Here is an 8,916-nt window from a genome sequence, read left to right as displayed (position 1 = left end):
AGCTCTATAGAAGAGTTTTTCTTTACAAAGCAGAATATAATTTGGGCTAAAAATGTTGGGTTTACACTAAAAATGAGGAGTGTTTTTTTTAAACACCCTTCAAACCTTACTTAGAGTAATTAAACCTAAACCAAAACCCTTTAAGGCCATACTGGATAATAATTCTATAGACCCCCCTTTAATCTATACTTAATATACCCTAACCTAAAATTAACATTACACATATGCTTTGAATTCGACGTAAAGAATAGAGGGTCAGAAAATTAGTTATACCATTCTAAAATGGGATACACAATCCATCATTGGATAGGAAAACCTGAAGGACTAACAAAAATCCTTACTACTTTAAATAAAATGATTGGATCTTTCCTTATACCACTTAAATTTGGTTTGACTCTTTTAAAGATAGGTGTATCTTCTTTTTCGTTTACCTAACACATACATATGGATGGTTAGTTATTGAATAGTCTTACCCTTTTTCTCTTTCTTTTATTTTAAGTCTGCCTTTAACCCTTCCCTATCAATTTTCATCTCCCCCGTTTCTGCCTTCTATTATATTCTGTTATGGCATGGTTAACCAGTAGAAATCCGGGAATGCTTGCGACTCCGCTGGTGTGCACATAATTAAGCAAAATTTTGGTTGAAAAATCTGTTCAATTACTTTCACGATTCTTAATTTTCTAGCATAATAATTAGTTTTAAGCAAAATCAAATTTGTAAATAGATGTCTTTAAAAAATATTTTATTTTCTATTTAATTTTTGTTGTGATATTCCCCAACAATGTCCGCCAATATCTCCATTCCCCTTCAATTATTCCCTCCAACCATTTGCAATTCCTTTCCATTTTAAGAGGATTATTGTATTGTTACCCCTTTGTTACTTTTTTTAGCTCTCTCTCTCTCTCTCTCTCTCTCTCTCTCTCTCTCTCTCTCTCTCTCCTCTCTCTCTCTCTCTCTCTCTCTCTCTCTCTCTCTCTCTCTCTCTCTCTCTATTTCATTGTGTTTCCTTCTTATATTCTCTCCTCTCTTGTTCTATCATTTACTTTGATCTTAACCTCTGATTACAAATTGGAGGATTTATTTTTGGGACCTACATAAAAAATTATTCTATTTCTGTATAAGAAAAAAATGTAATCCAACATTATCCGTAATTTTTTGGAGAATATTGTTTTCGAATCATAATATTTAATTGTTCAACATATTTTTAGAATCCTCATAAAAACAATAAAGGGTGAAATATTTCGACTTTTTTATTATTTGACTGGGCCCTATGCTTGAATCCCCTCAAGACTTTCCTTCCCTTTATTTTATTATCCTGGCCCACCCCTTTAATGTCCTCGAGGCCCCGCCTTCCCAATCCCCGATTGTGCGTTGAGACCGGGAACGTCACACCTTAAACGGGCCTTGGCCTCGCATCCTCCGGTTACAACAACCTGCATTTCCCGCGCTTAAAACAATCGTCAGAGAATAAACATAAAACAGGAAAAGGGGAGGTGGGGAAGGCCAAGGGGGAACGGAAAAAAGTCCAAGTTTTGTATTTGCTTGTCAGTTGAGTCCTGTGTTGACCCTGTACCTGTATCCTTTGTGTGTGTTGACCAGCTTGTCATCGTAGCTGCGTGCCATAGTCCTGGCATAGTGCAGCAACACAGTACCATACCACCCCGGGTGTGACAGATTATCAACCTAGGAACCGCCCTTACCCTTTATCTTGCGACAGAACAACCCTCTTGTTTACCATATATATAGAATATATATTATTATAAACATTATTTACCCCAGGTAAGTTATTTTATTATTAATTTATTTAGTTTTTTTTATTAATATTACTAGTTTGTACAGTGTCAAATGCATTGTTTAAGTCAAAGAAACAAAAATTATTACATATTTAGTAGATTTTTGAATGCAGCTATTATTCAATTATCATTCTTGATTTTAAAGCTGGGATAAAAATGAATTATTTTTGTTTACAAGTTAATGCTAAATGTTAAAGATACCAACTATTACATTAAAACTTATTCATTTATTTATCTGTTTTGAATAAAGTCCAAGCTTAGAAAAAAAGGTTTCATACCAATACCTTGAAATGATTAGAAAATCTCTAAAAAATTTGCTCATAAAAAGCTCATTAACTTATTTTTACGAAAGTTTACTAAAGATTGATTTATATTATTTAAAAACGAGAAAATAACTATTAAGATCTACAATTCATGTTTCATTTTATCCAGAAATAATTTACTAAATAAGCCATTACTTCTTGCAAAGGTTAGTCACGCTACAAAATTAAACGTAAACAACAGACATTCAACATTTTTTAGCAGCTTGTATTCTAAACCATAACTTAAAAAAAGAAAAAAATAGTTTTAAACTACATTTAAGAGAAGCAAAGCAATTTTTAAAATTAAGTTTTTCCTGTTAAAATTTATTTTAATAAAATTAATTTGCCCTACAATTAGTTACATAATAATTAGTGCCAAATAAGCTAACGGCACAAAAGTTATTCTTTCAATAGGAAATCACTAAACTATTAATGCCAGAAAAAGCCAAATTGTACAATTTACCTTGAATCATTCGAAAGCATTGTCTAGTTACGTACAAAAATTTCTCACCTTTCGAAAATGTTTGAAAATGACAAAATATGAAAATATTAAGGAAAAAGAAAAATGAATTTTCCCCTCATTTGTGTGTCCAGGGTGGGAGGGGACAATCGTTCTTTTATTACACTAGTCCCCAAAGTTTTATAATAGTGTTTTCTTAATCGTTGGCTTACCAACTTTTAGGACTTTTATTAAATTTTGATTGTGTTTTTCCTTGAGTTGAGTGTCAAAACGTTTCAACCATTAATTGTAATCTAAAGAAGAGATATTTTTGTATCATCTTTTGGGATGTACATTAATTTATAGGCCATTGTCTTATCCCTTTAGATCCCTGGCTTGTATCTCCTCGTCTTAGCGCTCCAACAACGATGGACGTAGTAGGACTTGAAATGTCACGGAACGAATTATTTTAACCGAATTTATTTTTTTAAATTCATGTTAGTTACCCCCTCCCCCCTCCTTCATTCAAGCATTGTTATTTATCGCATCGTATTATAGGCAGCTTTTCGTGGGTATTAAAATGAAAAATTACAAGATTAAAACGAGTAAAAATTTTATTATTTTTATTTTAATATTCGTGTGAAATTGTCTATAATATTATGCTATACATATTTTTTCAGTATGACTTAGAACTGGCTGTAATCCTACGGATATTGATCGGTTTCAAAGCTATACTGGAAAACCAATTATGTATTTACAGCCAATCCAAGACTTTTAAACTCTAAATTAATACTTCCAACTGCTTTTATCTGTCTATCTGTCTGTCTAAATGCAGTAAAAGATTCCATTGCGGACAAGACTGTCGTGAAATGTTTAAGATGTTTTTCTTATTCTCCTTCGAATATTTTAGTTACTGTTCTTCTAGGAGTTTGGGGTTAAAGTTCATAATTTCAAATAATTTATTTTTCATTTTCTTTTAATTACGAAAATCCGCGAGAACCCACGTAATATTCCTACTACGCGCACGCCACTGAGAATACAAAGGTCTCCTGTTTTTATTTTCAAACTAAATATTCACTAACATTTTCAACTATATTCTTAACGATTCTTAACGTTTTGCATGGATATAGGTATAGTTATGTATTATTTTAAACCTTTTCTAATAAAGTTTCTTAGGTTAAAGTTTTGTGGTGTTTTTAATCATCAGCGGCTATAACCCTAGAAATCTTTAGTAGAACAGTTGAAAAAATACCTCCTCTTTAAACAGACTTAATAATTTATGTTTCTGATATTTAAATAAAACTTAGAATCAAAGTATGATGTTAAGATTGTGTTAAAAAATAAAGTATTAAATGCCAAGATTAAATGAGTGATCAAATAATGAACTAAATCAATTTTTTTGTACTTTTTTCAAGTCTTTATGGGAAGTTTTGATAGATTAGAAAAATAGCCTAAAATCATCCCAAGATAATTAAAAAATTAATAAAAATTACATCCAATTAGAATTGTATCTTCCAAGATCTTTAGCTTCTGATAAAAAACCGTACTACTTTATATTATTTTCAATAAAACATAGCAGTAAGCTGTTTGATAATTTAACATTTTAATTTACCAATAATCTCTAACAAAAAATACAGTTTTCTTTTATATCTACATAGAACATAAAAAATATTCTGAGTTGAATCTCTGAACTGCATAAAAAGCGTCTGTATTCATCACAATAAGCTGCAGAAACCTGAAATTTTTGCGCAAAAATATTTCGCTGAACGTATTTATCGTTCGAAATATTTAAACTGCTGTCGACTTGTTAATGACTAAGACAATGTTTTGAGAAATTTAGAAGAGATTTTATCTTTCTCTTTTGAGGAAAGATAAGTTTAAAGATTATGAAGGTTAGACATTGACTTAGTTTTATATTTTTAAAAGCGAAGCTTTTCTATAATTAGGGTCGGTCCGTCCGTCCGTCCGTACGTCCGTCCGAGATAGTTAGCTTTTATTAATTAATTTAGGCATGTTAAAATTGTCCTATCGATTTCAAACTTTGCATGGTGATTCCTGTAGTAGTTAGGTACGACTTAGAAAGCGTAGCAACTCTATAATCGTTACCAGAATGTCCGTACGTCCATTTTAAACGGTACTACGTCAAACCCTAGATACGTCAAACAGTAGATGCGACAAACGCTAGTTAGACAAACAGTAGACAGACAAACCCTAGACACGACATACGCTAGATACGACAAACGCTAGAATGCGACAAACGCTAGAATATGACAAACACTAGATTTTTTCTAAAGGCGACAAACAATAGACACGACAAACGCTAGAATTAATCCCTCCACCCCAACAAAAAAATTTATCAACCTCTTGGGGAAAATCTGCAGGGAAAGGGCAATGATAGCAGAGCGAGAGAAGACAATGGGCTGTTTATTACACTAGTCCTCAAAGTTTTATACAAACTTTTTTTATTCATTGACTAAAAACTTTTGTTATGTGAATTAATTTTGATTGGTTGGTTTAAAAAGTTGAGTGTTCAAACGTTTCAACCACTAATTTTACGGTATGTACATAGATTTTTCGGCAATTATCTTATCCTCTTAGATCCCTGCATTGATAGATTTTTGAATTTAGTATTTATGAACAAAAATATCTATGAATATTTTATAAGTTTAAATTCTAGCGTATGTCGCTTCTAGTGTTTGTCGCACTTTAAAAATTCTATCGTTTGTCGCGAAATTGAAAATTCTACTGTTTGTCGCAGTCTAGTGTTTGACGCATCTATTGTTTGTCTGTCTAGCGTTTGACGCATCTACTGTTTGTCTGTCTAGCGTTTGTCGCATCTACTGTTTGACGTATCTAGTGTTTGACGTAGTACCATTTTAAACATGTTGATTTTTGTACTTTTTTAATAACAATTTTATATGTGATAAAATCATCCGATCGATCTGATTTTTTGATTACTAATTCCTATTACAATAAGGTACAATATTATGAGCGAAGCATCTCTATAATCAAGTATTAAAAATGTCAGTATGTCTTTAAACAGAATTCTATATTTAAGAAGTTTTGCAACAAATTTACGTATAATTTTGTCAAACCTTTTATTTTCATATTTTGTATATTCAGTTCTGACACTCAACAAAAGTTAATGTTCGTTTGTCATATCGTTTCAGAGCTTCGCTTTTATGGATGTTGTCATCCTTGTTACAAAGTAAACATCTTGATAATTATGTTTTATATTAACTTTCTTTAGATTTGTAAAAATATAGAATATACGTGGATATTAAGAAGATAGGGGGAAAATTGTCGTCAATTTAGGTTGCAAAAATGGACATAATTTATTGGTCAGTTGGTTCATCCAGTAGGTGGGTAGGTGATGGGGTAAAGAAGGCGGTTGGAAGGATCGTTTAGCCAGTTACAAGTTTCACTTTATTAGAGTGCATGATAATCAAATTGAAACTTATCTTATTTTTTCTCATGCTAAATGAAACGGGTGAAATTAGAGCACAGACTTTAGAGTTTGAAAATAGATTAAATAGTGCATAATAAAGTTTAATGCTTTGATGTGCTAATGACCCGAAAAAAACGTTCTTGTCAATCCTTGGAGCGAAGCAACTCTACAATTGTTTCTGCCATTAATGGTTTAAATCTGCGGTTTCTCTCAAAGTACCAAGTCCAGCACAGCAAATTTTTATATTACAATATTAAAAAGAGGGGATGTAGTTTTTGTCTGATTGTAGTTTTCTTTAGATCAGGTTAGGTTAGGTTGTATTGGATGCAGGGTAACCCTACAGGGTTAAGACACTTCATGGGTATTACTATTATAGAATAAGAGTGAGGGGGGTCATCAGTGCTCAACAAGCACTTTGTGTGAAAGCATTGTTGCAAATGTAGAATTTCGCAAATTTCAAACATACTTTTTCTTGTTTTAACGAACCTAGTAAAAGTGTCTGACTCTGATTATGACGTAAAAAAATTAGCCAATGAGAGGTTACTATAAATTATACCATAAGCCAATTACAGTGTATACTGGCCTCTCATTGGCTAATTTTTTTACGTCATAATCAGAGTCAGACACTTTTACTAGGTTCGTTTTAACTGTACTTAATTACAATTCAATGTTATTTTAATTTGGCAAAAATTTTGTATCTTGTAAACCTAAAAATTCCCCGCCAATTTGTCGTTCAACTTTTTTCATTCAGGAAAAATAAGTTAAAATATTTCTGTTTGTCTGTCATGTTTAAAGGCGAAGCTTTTCGATAATTAGGATCCGTACGCCCGTTCGTCCATTTAAGATCATTTTAATGTGATATGATTATCCTATTTACATGTTTTTTGGATACTGATTCCTATTACAACAAGGTACAATGTTATAAGCGAAGCATCTCTATTATCATGTCATAGACTTATACATTTACATACTGCTCATTAATTTCTGACACTAAGAGGTTCGCTTTTATGGATGTTTTGATCTTTGTTTAAAAACTTTTTTGGTTTTATTTTATTCAGAAGTTGTACTACTATTCAACTTAATCATCTTTGTTAAAATTACTTTAAATTACATGTTCATAAAGTCCGTGTTAAGTAAATGTTACAGAACACAAATTTTTCTACTTTTTGTTGATTTTCTTGTAACGTCATAAAAATGCATACAAGTAATATCAATTCATCTTTAAGTGCATCCTACTCACATACAGACACACAACTACCGACAAAAACACATAAGATAAAAGAGATTTTGATTCTAATTAAAAAACTTTGTTAATTGTACAGTTATTCTATATAAATAAGACTTTAGTGTACCTTCTCTTAAAGTGGTTACCGAACACTAAATGTTTTTAAAATGTTGTTTGTCCTAGGCTTAACCCTGTTTTCATTTAGTAAAAGATGCAAAACTTTAAACTCAACCCCTGCAATGGTTAGACACCCTTAAGGTCTACAAAAGCTGCAATTACTTAGTCTTAAAACTTTAATGAAACAAAAATGAAGAATTCAAAATTCATGAAAAATGTTTCAATATTTTTACAAGAAAACATGTCTTTTTTCTTCAGCAATCGCTACACAAGAATAAATTTTTAGAGCAAAACTGAATGTGCATTTTATGGCACTATGTCATGCCTAATTTCACAATCAAACAAAAAATGCAAATTTTTAAATTTTTCAAATTCTTATGCACCCCCAAAAAATCAGACGGATTTTTAATTGTCGCTATTTTAATCTAATCAATCAAAATTTTATTTTTTAGTTGAGATAATTGATTAAATTGTTAAAAAAACGTTGAAGATGACAAAAATTTTATTTAAAAGCAAGGATAACAAAATTTATATGCAGCGAAGCATTAGTCTGAGGATTATCAAAACGAAAATGACATTTTTCCCTTATGATTTATCAACAGACCATAGATAAATTTTAATTAAATTCTGTATGGTAAATAGTAACATAAAATCTTTAAAATTACCCTTTCTGTAGATTACAATAAGTAATTGAAACGTTTAAACACTCAACTTAATGAAGCAGCCAATCATAATTACGTTTCATACGGAAAAACGGAATTTATAGATATAATCATAGAGGATCTTCGCTACTAATAAAAGATGAAATTGAAATGAAAGTGAAAAATACTTCTAATTTATGAACTATATTAATGCCAGTGCAATGCAATGTACAGTTAATAAATGAGTTTCTATATTTTGGATGTGAAAAAAAAGTTGTTATTTTTCTCCCCTCATCAAACTATCCCTCTCACTTTTTTTTCTCTCTTCAAGTCTCTTTCAGTTTTTCCTTCCTTCTACCCTGTTAACAAAATTTTTTTAAATAAGGAGAAGGGGGGCATGGATATCATTGCTTACTAGGGTACTATGTTTGAAAGCGCTAATTATGCTGTAATACTGTAATTAATTTTAGGCGGTGTCATTTTTTATCACCAAGCTAGATTTCAATTTTAATTCTGAAAAAGTATATAAAATCATATACAAGGTAGAAGATAGAATAAAACACAAAAATAATAAAACAATAAACCATAAATAAATATAAAATAACTTATTTCATAAACAGCTAAGAGAAAATTTTCATTTGGTTTCAATTGATCTTGAAACGGGTAAAAGAAAATTGTACAATTTTATAAATAGTAAACTGCTATGTAAATCGGATGTAATTAAATAGGTAAAAAAAATGTTAAAAATTTATGTTTCACTTTACAATGTCAACAGGGAACACTCTCTGGAAAACACATGAAATATTAAAATTGAAAACTTTTTACATTTCTCAGTTCTTATTTTTTTTCTTTTCTTACTAAACAAAATGTTTTCTACATTTGTTCCGAGAAACAAAACTTACTTTTTTAGTTTGTTTGTTTGTGTTGTGCATAAAATAGTATGAAAACAAT

General features: G+C 30.7%; 1 protein-coding gene across 2 annotated transcripts in view; it reads left to right on the top strand.

The window, feature by feature from the left end:
- The first annotated feature begins 1,547 nt into the window (after positions 1-1,547).
- Positions 1,548-8,916, top strand: part of LOC145327100 (poly(rC)-binding protein 2-like) — an 86,392-nt gene continuing 79,023 nt past the window's right edge. For both annotated transcript variants that reach the window (XM_080170626.1, XM_080170627.1), the window contains exon 1: positions 1,548-1,779. The gene's annotated coding sequence lies outside the window, so the exon portion shown is untranslated. The remainder of the gene's footprint in view (positions 1,780-8,916) is intronic.

Source organism: Acartia tonsa, chromosome 8, assembly GCF_053477335.1.
Source record: "Acartia tonsa isolate MP-2025a chromosome 8, ASM5347733v1, whole genome shotgun sequence".
Taxonomy (NCBI): domain Eukaryota; kingdom Metazoa; phylum Arthropoda; class Copepoda; order Calanoida; family Acartiidae; genus Acartia; species Acartia tonsa.
The sequence above is the reverse complement of the archived record's forward strand: the minus strand, read 5'-3'. Positions and strand labels throughout refer to the sequence as shown.